We start from the raw sequence: 18,528 nt of genomic DNA on the forward strand, positions 1-18,528 counted from the left end.
CTAATCTTGTCTTCACACTTTATTTCATTAAGTTGATCCTCAATCTCTTATATCCTTTCTTCTGCTTGATTGATTCGGCTATTGATACTTGTGTATGCTTCACGAAGTTCTTGTGCTGTGTTTTTCAGCTCCATCAGGTCATTTATGTTCTTCTCTAAACTGGTTATTTCAGTTAGCAATTTCTCTAACCTGTTTTCAATGTTCTTAGCTTCCTTGCAGTGGGTTAGAACATGCTCCTTTAGCTCAGAAGAGTTTGTTATTACCCACCTTCTGAAGCCTACTTCTGTCAGTTCATCAAACTCATTCTCCATCCAGTTTTGTTTCCCTCTTGGTGAGGAGTTGTGATTTTTTTGGAGGAGAAGAGGCATTCTGGTTTTTGCAATTTTCAACCTTTTTGCACTGCTTTCTTCCCATCTTCATGGATTTATCTACCTTTGGTCTTTGATGTTGGTGACCTTCGAATGGGGTTTTGGTGTGGACAATCTTTTTGATGATGTTGATACTATTGCTTTCTCTTTGTTAGTTTTCCTTCTAACAGTCAGGCCCCTCTGCTGCAGGTCTGCTAGAGTTTGCTGTAAGTCCACTCCAGATGTTGTTTGCCTGGGTATCACCAGCGGAGGCTCAGAACAGCAAAGATTGCTGCCTGTTCCTTCCTCTGGAAGCTTTTTTCCAGAGGGGCAACTGCCAGATGCCAGCCAGCGCTCTCCTGTATGAGGTGTCTGTCGACCCCTGCTGGCAGGTGTCTCCCAGTCAGTAGGCATGGGGGTCAGGGAGCCACTTGAGGAGGCAGTCTGTCCCTTAGCAGAACTCAAGTGCTGTGCTGGGAGATCTGCTGCTCTCTTCAGAGTTGGCAGGCAGGAACATTTAAATCTATTGAGCTGTGCCCACAGCCACCCCTTCCCCCAGGTGCTCTGTCTCAGGGAGATTGGAGTTTTATCTAAAAGTCCCTGACTGGGGCTGCTGCCTTTCTTTCAGAGATGCCCTGCCCAGAGAGGAGGAATCTAGAGAGGCAGTCTGGCTGCAGCTTTACCAAGCTGCGGTGGGCTCCATCCAGTTTGAACTTCCTGGCGTCTTTGTTTATGCTGTGAGGGGAAATTCACCTAGTCAGGCCTCAGTAATGGTGGACGCCCCTCCCCTCACCAAGATGGAGTGTCACAGGTTGACGTCAGACTGCTGTGCTGGCAGCAAGAATTTCAAGCCAGTGGATCTTAGCTTGCTGTGCTCTGTGGGGGTAGGATCCACTGAGCTAGACCACTTGGCTCCCTGGCTTCAGTCCCCTTTTCAGGGGAGTGAATGGTTCTGTCTCACTGGTGTTCCAGGCACCACTACGGTATGAAAAGAAACTCTTGCAGCTAGCTCAGTCTCTGCCCAAATGGCCACCCAGTTTTGTGCTTGAAACCCTAGTGTGCTTGGGCCCTGGTGGCATAGTCACCAGAGGGAATCTCCCAGTCTGCAAGTTGTGAAAACCTTCGGAAAAGTGTAATATTTGAGCCGGAATGCACCATTCCTCACGGCACAGTCCCTCACGGCTTTCCTTGGCTAAGAGAGGGAGTTCCCAGCCCCCTTGCGCTTCCTGGGTGAGACGACGCCCCACCCTGCTCCTGCTCACCCTCCATGGGCTGCACCCACTGTCTAACCAGTCCCAATAAGATGAGCCGGGTACCTCAGTTGGAAATGCAGAAATCACCCACTTTCTGCATTGATCTTGCTGGGAGCTGCAGACCAGAGCTGTTCCTATTTGGCCATCTTGCCAGCCATCCTAGGTACTCTTACAATACAAAAAAAGAAAGGCAAGTATGTGAGATGATAGATGTGCAAATTGGCTTACCGTAGTAATTACATATTTAATTACATATATATATCAAAGCATCATGTTGCACACCTTAAATAGATACAGTAGAAATAAAATTTTTAAAAGTGAAATAACCCAAATATTCCTTGATGGATGGCTAAAGGTAATATGTATACACATACAAAGAATATTAGTTTGCCTTAGACAAGAGTGAAATTCTGATACATGCTACAACATGGAGGAAACTTTAACAAACACAAATGAACAAATACTGTATGACTCCACTTATATGAGGAGCATAAAATAGGCACATTTATAGAAACAAACAGAAAACAGAATACAGGATTTCAGGGGCTCAGGAAAAGGAGGAATGGGAAGTATTTTTAATGGGTGGGATGTTTCTCTTTGGGATAATGAAAAAGCTCTGAAAATGAGTAGCGTTAGCGCAACATTGTGAATGTACTTAATTGTAGCCTTGAAAATGGTTAAAATGGTAAATTTTACATTTTATATGTTTTACCAGCATTTTTAATGGGTTATAAAATATCACTGGTACATGGATTGATATCTGTATTTGGCAGTACCTATCTGTGTGAAAAATAATGAAAATTTTCAAATAATGAAGTTTCATTACAAATCAGCATTGACAAAACATTTTCGATTAATTTTGATGATAAAGAACACTAACTTTGAACTCAAATTAAGTGGCATATTATCTTTAAAAATTCTGATTCTGCTCAATAGTAAACCTGTATTACAAAAAAATGTATTCAGCTAAATTAATAATAACCATATCAAATTATAATTAGAACTTCATCAATAAAACATTTATGGAAAAATTCAATAAATTGCCCCTTGCTCTCTCCTTCATCTTGAGAATCAGTGAGCCCACAGGGAGTATGGTAACTGCTCTGTCATTTGGTTAAAAGATGGCCTTTCTCTATGGGAGAGAATAGTTTTTCCAGTACTCAATACTGCCAAGTAGCCACTGGTACATGGAACTCTTGCCATTAGAAATCCAACCTTTCATTCTAAAGCATGAAGTCTCTAAGTATGTCCTGCTAAAAATTAAATGCCTGGAGAACTTTCAGTCTGGACAAGATGGCATAGAACCATTTCTTCCTGCTCCAACCCACTAAGTGGAATTATAAACCCATGAAATACTGCAAGAGACATCCAAATGAGTACTACGTGGTAAGAAGGTTGTAGGAAAAACGTAAACTGGTTTGTGATCTCAGGAATGAAGAAACAACATACCACCTAGGCATCTTATGCCCCCTACCCCACAATTGAAGAAGGTGACCCAGACCCAGCATTTCCTGACCTCCTTACCTAGAAACAAAAGACAGCCGAAGTGGGATCATTCATTATTTGGATCCAGAGGTAATCTTTCTCACAGCACCAGCAAGGTGGAAGATACACTGGGAGTCCTACTAAATATAAGAGATCAGGGAAAGTGCTCTCCTTCCCTGAAGGTCTTGAGACTGCTGAGAGATACCCACATGGGCAGGCCTAAACAACAAGAGAGACCCAGTCACAAAACAGCCCAGCCTTACTGGCCTATTTTTACCCATGTGTACTGAGATTCTCTTCACTCTGAGACTGTCAGACAAGGCAATCCGATTTTTCTTGAATCCTGCAGGCCTAACACTCCCCTCACATGCCTAAAGACACTACAGCATTGTCATTGTAACCTAAAATTTTAGGATGTAATAAAAAATCACTTGTAATCTCAAAAGCCAAGAAAATCACAACTTGAATGAACAAAGACAATCAAGAGGTACCAACACTGAGATATTGACTTAAATGTAACGAAGACACACAAATAGTGGAATTTCACCACAAGTGTCTGGCTCAGGAAATGCACTCCACTACCCACACTAGTGGTGGTGGTGGTGAGGGGGCAGGCAGTTTTTGCTACAACTACCTGCCAAGGAGGCATCTTTGACCATGCAATATGAGACTCCCTTTTCCACCTGAAGATTTCCAGAAAACTAGAGATATTCAGGGACCTGGCCTGGGGAAACCACTCTACCATCCCAAGCAGCAGCAGCTGAAATCAATGGAAGCCCAGACAGTACCAAATCAATCAAAATACCACCAGAAAGGCTCTGCACTTAAATTGTCATTGTAACCTCAGGCAACAAAAGTAAGCCAGGACCAACATGCTAAACCTAAACAGGGCAATTGCCTTCTAAAATAAAAAATTTAAATGAGACCCAGAGTCTGCTTATATAATACACGAAACTTTAGGATGTAATCAAATATAACTTGTGGTATCAAAACCCAAGAAAACCACAACTTCAATGAGTAAAGACAATATAGATATGATGCCAACACTGAGATGTTGACTTAGATTTATCTAACAAAGATTTTTAAGAAGCCATTAGAAACATGCTTCAGGCTAGGCACCATGACTCACACTTGTAATCCTAGCACTTTGGGACGCTGAGGCAGGCAGATCACTTGAGGCCAGGAGTTTGAGAACAGCCTGGCCAATATGGTGAAACCCCGTCTCTACTAAAAATACAAAAACATTAGCCAGGCATGGTGGCGAGCACCTGTAATTCCAGCTACTCAGGAGGCTGAGGCAGAAGAATGGCTTGAACCCTGGAGGCGGAGGTTGCAGTGAGTGGAGATCACACCATTGCACTCCAGCCTGGGCAACAATTTAAAAAAAAAAAAAGCTTCAATAATTAATTATAAATTATCTTGAGACAAATGAAAAAAATAGAAAATCATAGCTAAGAATTAGAAGTTATTAAAATGGAAATTATAGAACTGGATGGAGCCCACCACAGCTTAGCAAAGCCGCTGCAGCCAGACTGCCTCTCTAGATTCCTCCTCTCTGGGCAGGGCATCTCTGAAAGAAAGGCAGCAGCCCCAGTCAGGGACTTAAAAAACTCCCATCTCACATAGTCATATATTTCTTGGAGTCTTTGTTCTTTACATTCTTTTTTCTCTAATCTTGTCTTCACACTTTATCTCATTAACTTGATCCTCAATCTCGTATCATTTCTTCTGCTTGATTGATTCGGCTATTGATACATGTGTATGCTTCACGAAGTTCTCCTGCGGTGTTTTTCAGCTCCATCAGGTCATTTATGTTCTTCTCTAAACTGGTTATTCCAGTTAGTGTATAAATTGGTGTCTAGAGTTCCATCTCTTCTTCTGTGCTAGTAGCTATCTCCAAACCATTAAAAAGAGACATCCCTGCGTGCCAAAGTTCCAAGAAATAATTATATCAGGTAACTTAACTCCTCAGATAAGCTCTGTTTGGATTTTAATTAACAGAATCTTAATTCTCTCCTATGTTTACCAGTACTATCAGAGCTTTGTTTGGGGGCCTCTTTGCTCCCTTTTCATCATAAGACCTTTACTCAGAGGCCTCCCAAACAATTCCTGTAGAAGACAATCTTGGTGTGTTTCGGGTCCTTCTTGGGAAATGTGTCATCTCCCTTTCCACTTTAACACTAACTCCACCTCTGGGCAGTCACTTCATGTTTTTGTGTTGCACTAGAACATATTTTTTTAGCATGGAGATTTATTTAGGGCTGCAAACGTTACAAGCTGGTTCCATTAAACAATGACTACAAGGCACGAGTTTATCAAATGGCATGAATCAAACACTTGCACATTTCAAAAGAATACAGTTTACATTCATCTCTAAATATAAGATTAAGAAACTATTATCTGGTTTCCAACTGCTTTCAATAGTGGTGTAAAGTTTGAATACTTTTACTGTGTAGACATCAAATATTTTGTTTAAATATTAAACATTAAATCTTTTCCTGACTATCCAAACAGAAAGAGAAAGCAGGAAGAGGCCAAAGAAGCAACAATTAATAGACTTGTGACTTCTACGCCATCTGTAGAATGGTGTAGAACATTTAATAGACCAGTTAATAGACTTGTGACTTCTATGCCATCTGTAACAACGGGAGACATTTCAGTAAGGGTTTCAAAATGCCTGGAATGTAGTTTCTAAAAATTCACCTTTATGTGACATAAAACATTTTTTTATTCTACAAATGGTATCTCGTGCCTGCTTACAAAGGGGGAGGAAACCCAGAAAACAAAACAAAACTGGGGTGGTGTCCTGTTGTGGTGAAGGGAGGGCCAGTATTATACCATAGCACTCATTTAGTAACCTATAGTTAATATTCTGTAGCAGTAAAGGAATTGTAATTTTACTTTGCCCTGTGAGTCCCTACCACACAGAAGAGCTCTGCCTGAGAAACTAAAAATTTCAAACTTGGCTATCCTCAAAGGACACCTGGAACCTGGCTTAGGTACTCAATAAGATGAAGGCTTTCTGCTAGCAGGAAGCATTGTCCACTACTATTTAGGCCTACTGCACAATAGTCTAAGCACCAGTCAAATTGTCTATGTCAGTAAACCTCAATGTCATTTGCTCCTACATTGTCAATTTCACTGTTCTCTAAATTAACATTTTAAAACAACTTGCTAATATAAGTATAACTTTTTTTTAATTACTAAAGTTATCAATACTGAGTTTAGCTGACAAAGCATTCCTTAGGGTGCGCTAAAGGATGCTTATCCCATACATAATTTGCACTTGGGTTACCTCATAATCTTTTAGCTATCATTCAAAGTTAATTAATTTGTAAACATTACTGAATAACTGGGCTTATCAATTATGCATGGGAAACCAAGGAGCAACAGTGGCACAAGACAAAAAGCCTTGAAGGAAAAACTCTTTCTCTGTATTTTCATTGCATTTTCAGAGGCAAAGAGGAGAGCCACATGCTGTTGGCTATTTATTCAACAGAGCTATATTGAATTGACAACTAATTTACAAGTTTCAGGGCCTTTATTAAATTTCTTAGCAATAGGCTTAAGCTACTGCCATCTTCCCTCCTTCTCCCCCATTATATATAGTCGCCACTGTAAACAGCTTGTATCTACAGACTAAACTGTGACTTAACTGTCAGGGTACAGTTGTAGTAGGAGCATCCTTCTTTCTTAATCATCCTTTTTAATTCAAGGAGAATATTCTCTAAGTGTCTGAATAGTCTAGACAATGTGACATATGATTTAAGTCACCCTTACACATATAGCTTCTATACTTACCTTTGAAGAGACTGTAATCCAACATTTCTTCAATAAGTCCCACTGAAAACTGTGTTTCCGTTGAGACAAACTTTCTTGGCAAAAAGTTGAATTCAATAAATGTCTACCCAAAATGAGAGTCCCACCCCAAATCACAGGTGGAGATATTATTACACCCATTTCATAAAACTTGCAAGTCCCTATACTATGCAAATTGGCTTATAAATGAACACAGGATTCTCCTAACATTTGACAACTTTAGTGTATAAATTGGTTTCTAGAGTTCCATCTCTGCTTCTGTGCTAGTAGCTATCTCCAAACCATTATAAGGAGACATCCCTGTGTGCCGAAGTTCCCACAACAGTTCAGTTCTCTGAGAGAAGGCAATGCCAGCAGCTGCATGCTTAGCTTGGCTCTCTCCTGTATAGTTCTTAGCATTAGAGGATGGCTTTGGCTCATTGGGGAGGAGTTCAGTGAGGGGTTTCTAGAGAACAAGCTCCATGGAAGGATGGCTCATAGACTCAATTTTTTTTTTTTTTTTGTAAAGTTCATCAAATTCCTTCTTCAAACCTGTTTTCATAGTATCAGAAAGGAGAAGACTATGGAGGTGGTTAACATTTCTGTGAGCTTCAACTTCTTCATCAATTATCCTGTCTTCAATCTCCTGAAGCTTACTTCAGGCAACTTCACACTGGTTCTCCAGTTGTCTCATCTATTTCTTCACAAATAGAATCTAATATTCCAGGTAGAGAAAGTCCACTAGTGCATGGCTTTACTCCACACTCCACACCCCTCTACATCTTGGCGTGCACAAAGAATTCAGTCATTATGACCAGCACAGAGCTCTGCTTCAATTATCTTTCTTTCCCTTTTTTTTTTTTTTTTAGCAGGCAATCCTCCTCCTCCTGCTCCTCTAGCTTGTGTTTCTTTTTACAATGAATGGGAAAATGTCGTGCACCGTTCTCCCACTGTGGTTGCTTGGGACTGCTCATGGTCCTAGCCATGGTGCCAGCTGGGCGCTGTCTGCCCCCAGGTGGAAAAACCCGCTAGGCAAGGCAAGCGGCCGCTGGAGGAAGTCCAAACTGCAGCTCAGGGGGAGGCCGCTGAAAGGCTAGAGGAGCACAGCCATGGCCATGAGAAGGTAGCTGCAGCCACAGCGACTGCTGAGAGGCGCCCAGCTCTGAGCCTACTCTGGACCCAATGTCACGCCTTCAAGCGCTAGTCCTGCCTCTTATCCGCCATCTTAATCTGAGCTCTCACATGAATTTTAAAATAGTTTTTCCTAGTTCTGTGAAGAATGTCGTTGGTAGTTTGATAGTAATAGCATTGAATCCTGAAACTGCTTTTGGCAGTTTGACCATTCTAATGATAATCATTTTTCCTATCCATGAGCATGAAATGTTTTTCCATTTGTTTGTGTCATCGCTCTGTCTCTTTTTTTTTTTTAAGCAGTGTTTTACATTCTCTTTGTAGAGATCTTTCACTTTTCTGGTTAGTCATGTTCCTAGTTATTTCATATTTTTTTTTGTAGCAGTTGTGACTGGGGTTGCATTCTTGATTTACCTCTGAGCTTTACCGTTGTTGGAGTGTAAGGAATTCTAGTGATTTTTTTTGTGGGGATGGAGTCCCGCTCTGTTGCCCATGCTGGAGTGCAGTGGCATGATTACTGTCCACTGTAAACTCCACGTGCCGGCTTCAAGTGATTCTCCTGTCTCGTTCTCCCACGTAGATGATCCTACAGGCATGCACCACCACACCTGGCTAATTTTTATATTTTTAGTAGAGGCACCATTTTGTCATGTTGGCCAGGGCAGGCTGGTCTCGAACTCCTGGCCTCAAGTGATCCACCTGCCTCAGCCTCCCAGTTTGCTGGGATTACAGGTGTGAGCCACCACATCTGGCCTGTGATTTTTTTGTACATTGATTTTTTATCCTGAGACTTTGCTTAAGTTGTTTATCAGCTTTAGGAGCTTTTGGATTGAGACCACAAGGTTTTCTAGATGTAGGATTATGTCATCTGGACACAGGAGTAGGTTGACTTCCTGTCTCCCTATTTGGATTTTTTTTTTTAAATTTCTCTTACCTAATTGCTCTGCTGAGAACTTCCAATACTATGTTGAATAGAATTGATGAGAGAGGGCACCTTTGTTTTGCACCAGTTTTCAAGGAGAATGCTTTCAGCTTTGTCCCATTCTTTATGATGTTGGCTCTGGGTCTGTCATACATGGCTCTCATTATTTTGAGACATGTTTTTTCAATACCTAATTTATTGAGAATTTTAAGCCTGAAGCGGTGTTTAATTTTATTAAAAAGCTTTTCTACAGCTATTGAGATAATAATTTGTTTTTTGTTTTTTGTTTTGTTTGTATAATGAATCACATTTTTAAAAATTATACTTTAAGTTCTAGGGTACATATGCACAATGTGCAGGTTTGTTACATATGCCTTGTTGGTGTACTGCATCCCTTAACTCGTCATTGACATTAGGTATATCTCCTAGTGCTATCCCTCCCCTCTTCCCCCACCCCACAACAGGCCCCGGTGTGTGATGTTCCCCTTCCTGTGTCCAAGTGTTCTCATTGTTTAGTTCCCACCTATGAGTGAGAACATGCAGTGTTTGGTCTTTTCTCCTTGCGATAGTTTGGTGAGAATGATGGTTTCCAGCTTCATCCATGTTCCTACAAAGGACATGAACTCATCCTTTTTCTTTTCTTTCTTTCTTTTTTTTTTTTAGAAACTGACAGAAAGTATATTGACAATAAAGGCATAAAGATAATTCTCATGCTTTCCTGAAGTAAAAATACTTTAAACTATTAGACAATATATGCAAGAAACGAAGCCATTGTTTAAAGGAATCTTTTTAACCTAAATTATATCATAGGTTTTGTAAGAATTTTATTTATATTGTAGGAAGTACATTGCATACATTTCTTAAATTTGTATTATACTAGATGTGACATTTCTGTTTTGTTGAATACACATTGGATTGTGATTTTCATGTAATGCAACATGTTCAATATTCTTCAGCAAAACACCATATCAGTTATAAATTAAATAACCAGTAACAACAGGATTTAATTATAAAAATGCATTTGTAAAATGCTGAGTAGATTGTCTTTTTTATTATATTACTTTAAGTTCTAGGGTACATGTGCACAACGTGCAGGTTTTTATGGCTGCGTAGTATTCCATGGTGTATATGTGCCACATTTTCTTAATGCTGTCTATCATTGATGGACATTTGGGTTGGTTCCAAGTCTTTGCTATTGTGAAGAGTGCCACAGTAAACATATGTGTGGATGTGCCTTTATAGCAGCATGATTTATAATCCTTTGGGTATATACCCAGTAATGGTTTGGCTGGGTCAAATGGTATTTCTAGTTCTAGATCCTGGAGGAATCGCCACACTGTTTTCCACAATAGTTGAACTAGTTTACAGTCCCACCAACAGTGTAAAAGTGTTCCTATTTCTCCACATCCTCTCCAGCACCTGGTGTTTCCTGACTTTTTAATGATCGCCATTCTAACTGGTGTGAGATGGTATCTCATTGTGGTTTTGGTTTGCATTTCTCTGATGGCCAGTGATGATGAGCATTTTTTCATGTGTCTGTTGGCTGCATAAATGTCTTCTTTTGAGAAGTGTCTGTTCATATCCTTCGCCCGCTTTTTGATGGAGTTGTTTGGTTTTTTTCTTGTAAATTTGTTTGAGTTCTTTTTAGATTCTGGATATTAGCCCTTTGTCAGATGAGTAGATTGCAAAAATTGCCTCCCATTCTGTAGGTTGCCTGTTAACTCTGATGGTAGTTTCTTTTGCTGTGCAGAAGCTCTTTAGTTTAATTAGATCCTATTTGTCAATTTTGGCTTTTGTTGCCATTGCTTTTCCTGTTTTAGACATGAAGTCCTTGCCCATGCATATGTCTTGAATGGTATTGCCTAGGTTTTCTTCTAGGGTTTTTATGGTTTTAGGTCTAACATTTAAGTCTTTAATCCATCTTGAATTAATGTTTGTATAAGGTGTAAGGAAGGGATCCAGTTCTACCTTTCTACATATGGCTAGCCAGTTTTCCCAGCACCATTTATTAAATCGGGAATCCTTTCCCCATTTCTTGTTTTTGTCAGGTTTGTCAAAGATCAGATGGTTGTAGATGTGTGGTGTTATTTCTGAGGGCTCTGTTCTGTTCCATTGGTGTATATCTCTATTTTGGTACCAGTACTATGCTGTTTTGATTACTGGAGCCTTGTAGTATAGTTTGAAGTCAGGTAGTGTGATGCCTCCAGCTTTGTTCTTTTGGCTTAGGATTGTCTTGGCAATGCGGGGTCTTTTTTGGTTCCATATGAACTTTAAAGTTGTTTCTTCTAATTCTGTAAAGAAAGTCATTGGTAGCTTGATGGGAATGGCGTTGAATCTATAAATTACCTTGGGCAGTATGGCCATTTTCACAGTATTGATGAATCACATTTTTTGATTTGTGTATGTTGAACCACCTTTGAATCCTATGAATAAAATGTCACTTGATCTTGGTGGATAAGTTTTTTAATATGCTGCCAGCTTCAATTTGTCAGTATTTTGTTGAGGATACTTGCATCAATTTTCATCAAGGATATTTACTTGGGGTGGTTTTTTTGTTGTTTCCTTGCTAGGTTTTGATGTCAGGATCATGAAATGATTTAGGGAGAAGTCTTTTCTTTGTTGTTTTGGTTTTTTGCTTTTGTTTTCGTTTCTGTTTTCTTTTTTTGAATAGTTTCAGCCGGAATGATACCAGCTCGTCTTTGTATATCTGTTAGTATTTAGTTGTGAATCCATCTGGTCTTGTGCCTTTTTAAATTGGTATGCTATTTATTAGTGATTCACTTTTGGTGCTCATTATTGGTCTGTTCAGAGATTGAATTCTTTCCTGGTTTCATCTTGGGAGGGTGTATATGTCCAGGAATTCATGTGTCTTTTTCTATATCTTTTTATTTGTATGCATTGTGGGTTATTATACTGTCTAGTGTTTATTCATATTTTTGTGGGGTTTGTGGTAATATCCATTTCGTAATTTTTGATTGTGTTTATTTAGATCTTCTCTCCCTATTTCTTTATTCTAGCTAGCTATGCACTTATTTTATTATTTTATGTCGAAAAGCCAACTCCTTGAGTTAATCTTTTAATGCTTTTTCATGTCTATCTTCTTCAGTTCTGATTTTTGGTTATTTCTTGTGTTCTGCTACCTTTGGGGTTGGCTTTTTCTTGGTTCTCTAGTTCTTCCAGTTGTGATGTTAAGTTGTTAAATTGAGATCTTTCTAACTTTTCAATAGGGGCATTTAGTGCTATAAATTTTCCTTTTAACAGTGCCTTAGCTGTGTTCTAGAGATTCTGGGATGTTGTATCTTTATTCTCATTAGTCCGAAGAAACGTTTTGATTTCTATTTTAATTTCATTAGTTATCCAAAAGTCATTCAGGAGCAGTTTATTCCATTTTCATGTAATTGTATGGTTTTGGGTGATTTTTTTTAGTCCTGGTTTTTTATTTGTTTGTGCTGTGGTCTGAGAGATTGGTTGTTATTATTTCTGTTCTTTTGCATTTGTTTAGGACTTTTAAAATTATGATTATGTGATTGATTTTAGATTATTTGTTATATGGACATAGAAGAATGAATTTATTACTGTTTTTGAGGGGAGAGTTTCGTTGATATCTATCAGGTCCAGCTAAGCTAGTGCTGAATTTAGGTCCTGAATATCTTTGTTAATTTTCTGCCTTGATGATCTTTCTAATATGCTGAGCGGGGTGTTGAAGTCTCCCACTCTTACTGTGTGTGAGTCTACATCTCTTTGAAGGTCTCTAAGATCTTGCTTTATGGTTCAGAGTACTCCTATGCTTGGTGCATATATATTTATAATAGGTCTTCTTGTTTCATTGAACCCTTTACCATCACATAATGCTCTTCTTTGTCCTTTTTGTTATTTGTTGGTTTAAAGTCTGTTTTGCCTGAAATTAGGATTGCATTTCATGCTTTCCTTTGTTTTCCATTTCCTTGGTATATTTTTCTGCAAAGTCTATGTGTGTGATTTCATTTGAGATAGGTTTCTTGAAGAGAGCTTGCCAACGGGTCTTGTCATTTAATCCACCTTACTACTCTGTGCCTTTTAATTGGGGCATTTGGCCTGTTTACCTTCAAGGTTGGTATTGATATGTGTAAATTTGATCTTGTCAACATGATATTAGATGGCTATTTTTCAGACTTGTTTATGTGGTTGCTTTATATTGTTACTGGCCTCTGTATTTCAGTATGTTTTCGTAGTGGCTGGTAATGGGCTTTCTTTTCCATATTTAGTGACTTTTTCAGGAGCTCTTTTAAGGTAGGTTTGATGGTAACAAATTTTCTTAGCATTTGTTCGTCTGAAAATTATCTTATTTTCTTTTTGCTTATGAAGCTTAGTTTGGCCATATATGAAATTCTGTGTTGGAGTTTATTTTCTTTAAGAATGTTGAATATTGGCTTTCCGGTAGGGTTTCTGCTGAGAAGTTCACTGTCTTTCTGATTGGCTTCCCTTTGTAGGTGACCTGACCTTGTTTTCTAGCTGCCTTTAACATTTGTACTTTTATTTTGTGTTTGGATAATCTGATGATTATGTTGCTTGAGGATGATCTTCTTCAGAAGTATTTTACTGGAATTCTCTGCATTTTTTGAATTTGCATTTTGGCCTCTCTAGCTAGGTTGAAGAAGTTCTCATGGACGACAATCTGAAATATGTTTTCCAAGTTGCTTCCACTCTCTCCATCTTTTTCAGGGACTTCAGTGAAATATTTGGTCTCTTTACATAATCCCTTATTTGTCAGAGATTTTGTTCATTCTTTTTAATTTTTCTTCTCTCTTCTTGTCTGGCTGTCTTATTTCAGAAAGCCTGTCTTCAAGCTCTGAGATTCTTTCCTCCACTTGGTCTATTTTCCTATTAATACTTGTGATTGCATTATGAAATTTTTGTAATGTGATTTTCAGCTCTATTAGTTCAGTTACATTTCTTTCTATAGTGGCTATTTTGTCTTTCAGCTCTTACAGTATATTACTTTGATTCTTAGCTGATATAGATTGGGTTTTGATGTACTCCTGCATCTCAATGATCTTCCTTTTTATTCATATTCTGAATTTTATTTCCATCATTTCAGCCATCAGCCCTGTTCAGAACCTTTGCTGGAGAGGTGGTGCAGTCATTTTGAGGACCAAGGCACTCTGGCCTTTTGAGTTGTCAGGGTTCTTGTGCTGGTTTTCTCATCTTTATGGGGTTATGTTTTTTTTTTAATTTTTAAATTTTTGGTCAAAGTTGCTGAACTTGGAATTTTTTTCTTGTATTTTATTTATGCCCTTTATGGTTTGATTGTGGTATGAAGTCACTTAAGCCAAACGGCTTCATTTCTGGAAGATTTTAGGAGACCGACACTCTACTTTGAATTCTTGTACCATTTGCTCTTACTCTGGGGGCCTTGTATCAGGCCCCAACGTTGTTCTCTGTCTTTCTGATGTTTGAAATTCACTGCACTGAGGGTCCGAGGTGCTCTCCAACAGCTGGTCACTAGACTCTGATGGGTGGTGTCAGCCAAAGTGTCTTGTAATGTGGTTGCCAAAGAATCTGTTCGTTTTTGCATGTGCCAGCAACAGCAGCAGTCTGGCAGGGTGCACACTTGTCACCTGTGGCAGGGTGCTAACAGGCGCTTTGGGGACTGCCTGTATGTGAGTGTTCATCACAGTGGTGAAGGCAGTTAGGCTTGGGGCCAAGGGGTCCTTGTTTGCAAGGGTCATGATGGTAGTGGTGTTGGCATGGGGGTGGAGCTCTAGGGGGTATAGGTCTGTGTGCATTCTTTTTGTGCCACAGATATGGGTGGTTGCTCAGGATGGAGAATTCCTTGTTCTTTATGCTTAGTTTTTCTCCTGTGACAGTGTCGGTGCAAGGGTGGGGCTTGCTGATTCTGTGCCTACCAAGACTCTGACTGCAATGGCGGTTTGTGGGGAGAGGGCGGTGGTCTGTATATTTGCTGTAGCAGTGGAAGGGTAGGGTCCATGCGTAGAGGTGCACTGACAGGTCAAGGAAAGCAAACATGCCCCTGTACACACTTGTCATCAAAGTGATGTGCGGGGTTGCTGTTGGCCCACGAGAAGCTGCGTTGTGGGGAGGTAGCAGAAAGACTCTTGTGTGGCCATGGGGGCAGCACTGTTGGAGCTCTCCATCAGTCAGAAACGTTTCACCAGCACAGAAGCCATGATGCAGGTCCCCAGGGCACTCAAGGCTACTTTGCACAAGTGTGACTAGGCTGGGGCCAACTAGAGAGGCCAGGAAATTTAGGGATGCTGATGTCAGACCAGCCCCATCTGGTGGACAAGAACACCCTGGAGAGTTAAGGTTTAATAGTTCCTCCAGGGCTAAGGTCTCCTATGGGAGCAAGTCAAGCCTGGGGTAATGGCTGTCTCTGCCTCTGCTCCACCACAGATGCTGCTGCACGAAACTCTCTAGGCTTCAACTCAGCTGGATTGCTACCCTTACCACTTCTTTAAGCAGCTCTCCCTGCCAACTGGAGTGTCAATGGTGGTTGAGAGGTCTCCTTCTGCTGGCATTCGAGAAACCTATGGAGAGAAAACAGATTGCTTTTTTACCAGTTCAACTCATGCATTCTGGAGTTATTGGCGGCCAGGAACAAGTCCCAGTGTGGAGTAGCCCCGCTTCCTCCCTCTTGCTAGCTACTGTTTCTTTCTTCTCCTCACTCTGATGATGCATTAGGAGTGTGCCAATCATCTTGGTCCCTCAGTGGCATCGGGGTGCTCCAGTGTTGGGTTTATATATATACACACACATATACACACACATATAGTGAGTTTTATATGTTTACTTGTTTTATTTTTTATATATACTTTAAGTTCTGGAATACCTGTGCAGAACGTACTGGTTTGTTACATAGATATGCACGTGCCATGGTGGTTTGTTGCACCCATCAGCCCATCACCTACATTAGGTATTTCTCCTAATGCTATCCCTCCCCTAGTCCCCCTGTCACCGCCGACAGGACCTGGTGTGTGATGTTTCCCTCCCTGTGTTCATGTCTTCTCATTGTTCAAATCCCACTTATGAGTGAGAACATGCGGGGTTTTGTTTTCTGTTCCTCTGTTAGTTTGCTGAGAATGATGGTTTTGGGCTTCATCCCCATCCCTGCAAAGGACATGAACTCATTGTTTTTTATGGCTGCATAGTATTCCATGGTGTATATGTGCCACATTTTCTTACTCCAGTCTATCCTTGATGGGCATTTGGGTTGGTTCCAAGTCTTTGCTATTGGGAATAGTGTCGCTATAAACATACATGTGAATGTGTCTTTATAGCAGCATGATTTATAATCCTTTGGGTATATACCCAGTAATGGGATGGCTGGGTCAAATGGTATTTCTAGTTCTAGATCCTGGAGGAATTTCCACACTGTCTTCCACAGTGGTTGAACTAGTTTACAGTCCCATCAACAGTGTAAAAGTGTTCCTATCTCTCCACATCTTCTGCAGCACCTGTTTATTCCTGACTTTTTAATGATTGCCATTTTAACTGGTGTGAGATGATATCTCATTGTGGTTTTGATTTGCATTTCTCTGATGGCCAGTGATGATATGTATTTTTTCATGTGTCTGTTGACTGCATAAATAATCTTCTTTTGAGAAGTGCCTGTTCATATCCTTTGCCCACTTTTTGATGGTTTTTTGTTTTTCTTGTAAATTTGTTTGAGTTCTTTTTAGATTCTGAATATTAGTCCTTTGTCAGATGGACAAATTGCAAAAATGTTCTCCCATTCTGTAGGTTGCCTCTTCACTCTGATGGTAGTTTCTTTTGCTGTGCAGAAGCTCTTTAGTTTAATTAGATCCCATATTTCAATTTTGGCTTTTGTTGCCATTGCTTTTGGTGTTGTAGACATGACGTGCTTGCCCATGCCTATGTCCTGAATGGCATTGCCTAGGTTTTCTTCTAGGGTTTTTATGGTTTTAGGTCTAACATTTAAGTCTTTAATCCATCAAGAATTAATGTTTGCACAAGGTGTAAGGGAGGGAACCAGTTTCAGCCTTCTACTTATGGCTAGCCAGTTTTTCCCAGCACCATTTATTAAATCGGGAATCCTTTCCCCATTTCTTGTTTTTGTCAGGTTTGTTAAAGATCAGATAGTTTTATATGTCTGGTATTATTTCTGAGGGCTCTGTTCTGTTCCATTGGTCTATATCTCTGTTTTGGTACCAGTACCATACTGTTTTGGTTACTGTAGCCTTGTGGTATAGTTTAGTATAGAAGTCAGGTAGCGTGATGCCTCTAGCTTTGTTCTTTTGGCTTAGGATTGTCTTGGCAATGTGGGGTCTTTTTCGGTTCCATATGAACCTTAAAGCAGTTTTTTTTTTCTAATTCTGTGAAGAAAGTCATTGGTAGCTTGATGGGGATGGCACCGAATCTATAAATTACCTTGGGCAGTATGTCCATTTTCATGATACTGATTCTTCCTATCCATGAGCATGGAATGTTTTTCCATTTGTTTGTGTCCTCAATATTTCTTTGAGCAGTGGTTTGTAGTTCTCCTTGAAGAGGTCCTTCACATCCCTTGTAAGTTGGATTCCTAGGTATTTTATTCTCTTTGAAGCAGTTGTGAATGGGAGTTCACTCATGATTTGGCTCTGTGTTTGTCTGTTATTGGTGTATAGGTATGCTTGTGATTTTTGCACGTTGATTTTGTATCCTGAGACTGCTGAAGTTGCTTATCAGCTTAAGGAGATTTTGGGCTGAGATGATGGGGTTTTCTAAATATACAATCATGTCATCTGCAAACAGGGACAATTTGATTTCCTCCTTTCCTAACTGAATCCCCTTTATTTCTTTCTCCTGCCTAATTGCCCTGGCCATAACCTCCAACACTATGTTGAATAGTAGTGGTGAGAGAGGGCATCCCTGTCTTGTGCCAGTTTTCAAAGGGAATACTTCCAGTTTTTGCCCATGCCAGTTTTCAAAGGGAATACTTCCAGTTTTTACCCAGTATGATACTGGCTGTGGGTTTGTCATAAATAGCTCTTATTGTTTTGAGATACGTCCCATCAATACCTAATTTATTGAGAGTTTAATGTGAAGGGCTGTTGAATTTTTTCAGAGGCCTTTTGTGCATCTCTTGAGATAATCATGTGGATTTTGTCTTTGGTTCTGTTTGTATGCTGGATTACGTTTATTGATTTGCGTATGTTGAACCCGCCTTGCATCCCAGGGATGAAGCCCACTTGATCATGGTGGATAAGCTTTTTGATGTGCTGCTGGATTGGGTTTGCCAGTATTTTATTGAGGATTTTTGCATCGATGTTCATCAGAGATATTGGTCTAAAATTCTCTTTTTTTGTTGTGTCTCTGCCAGTCTTTGGTATCAGGATGATGCTGGCCTCAAAAAATGTGTTAGGGAAGATTCCCTCTTTTTCTATTGATTGGAATCATTTTAGAAGGAATGGTACCAGCTCCTCCTTGTACCTCAATAGCAGAAGTTTTAAAAAACATAGTGAGTTGGATGGGCTCAGTGGTAAAAAGGATATGGCAAAAGATAGAATCAGTGAACCTGCGGACAGAAAAATAGACCTTACACAACATGGAAAACAAAGATAAAATAGACAAAACACACAAGTGCATGAATGCA

General features: G+C 39.9%; 1 long non-coding RNA gene and 1 pseudogene across 1 annotated transcript in view; one reads left to right on the forward strand and one right to left on the reverse strand.

The window, feature by feature from the left end:
- Positions 1–18,528, forward strand: part of LOC139360592 (uncharacterized) — a 133,592-nt gene that overhangs the window by 11,563 nt on the left and 103,501 nt on the right. The window lies entirely within an intron of this gene.
- LOC105465832 (coiled-coil domain-containing protein 117 pseudogene) lies at positions 6,578–7,994 on the reverse strand (annotated as a pseudogene).

The sequence above is a fragment of the Macaca nemestrina genome, chromosome X (genome assembly GCF_043159975.1).
Source record: "Macaca nemestrina isolate mMacNem1 chromosome X, mMacNem.hap1, whole genome shotgun sequence".
NCBI classification, from domain to species: Eukaryota; Metazoa; Chordata; class Mammalia; order Primates; family Cercopithecidae; genus Macaca; species Macaca nemestrina.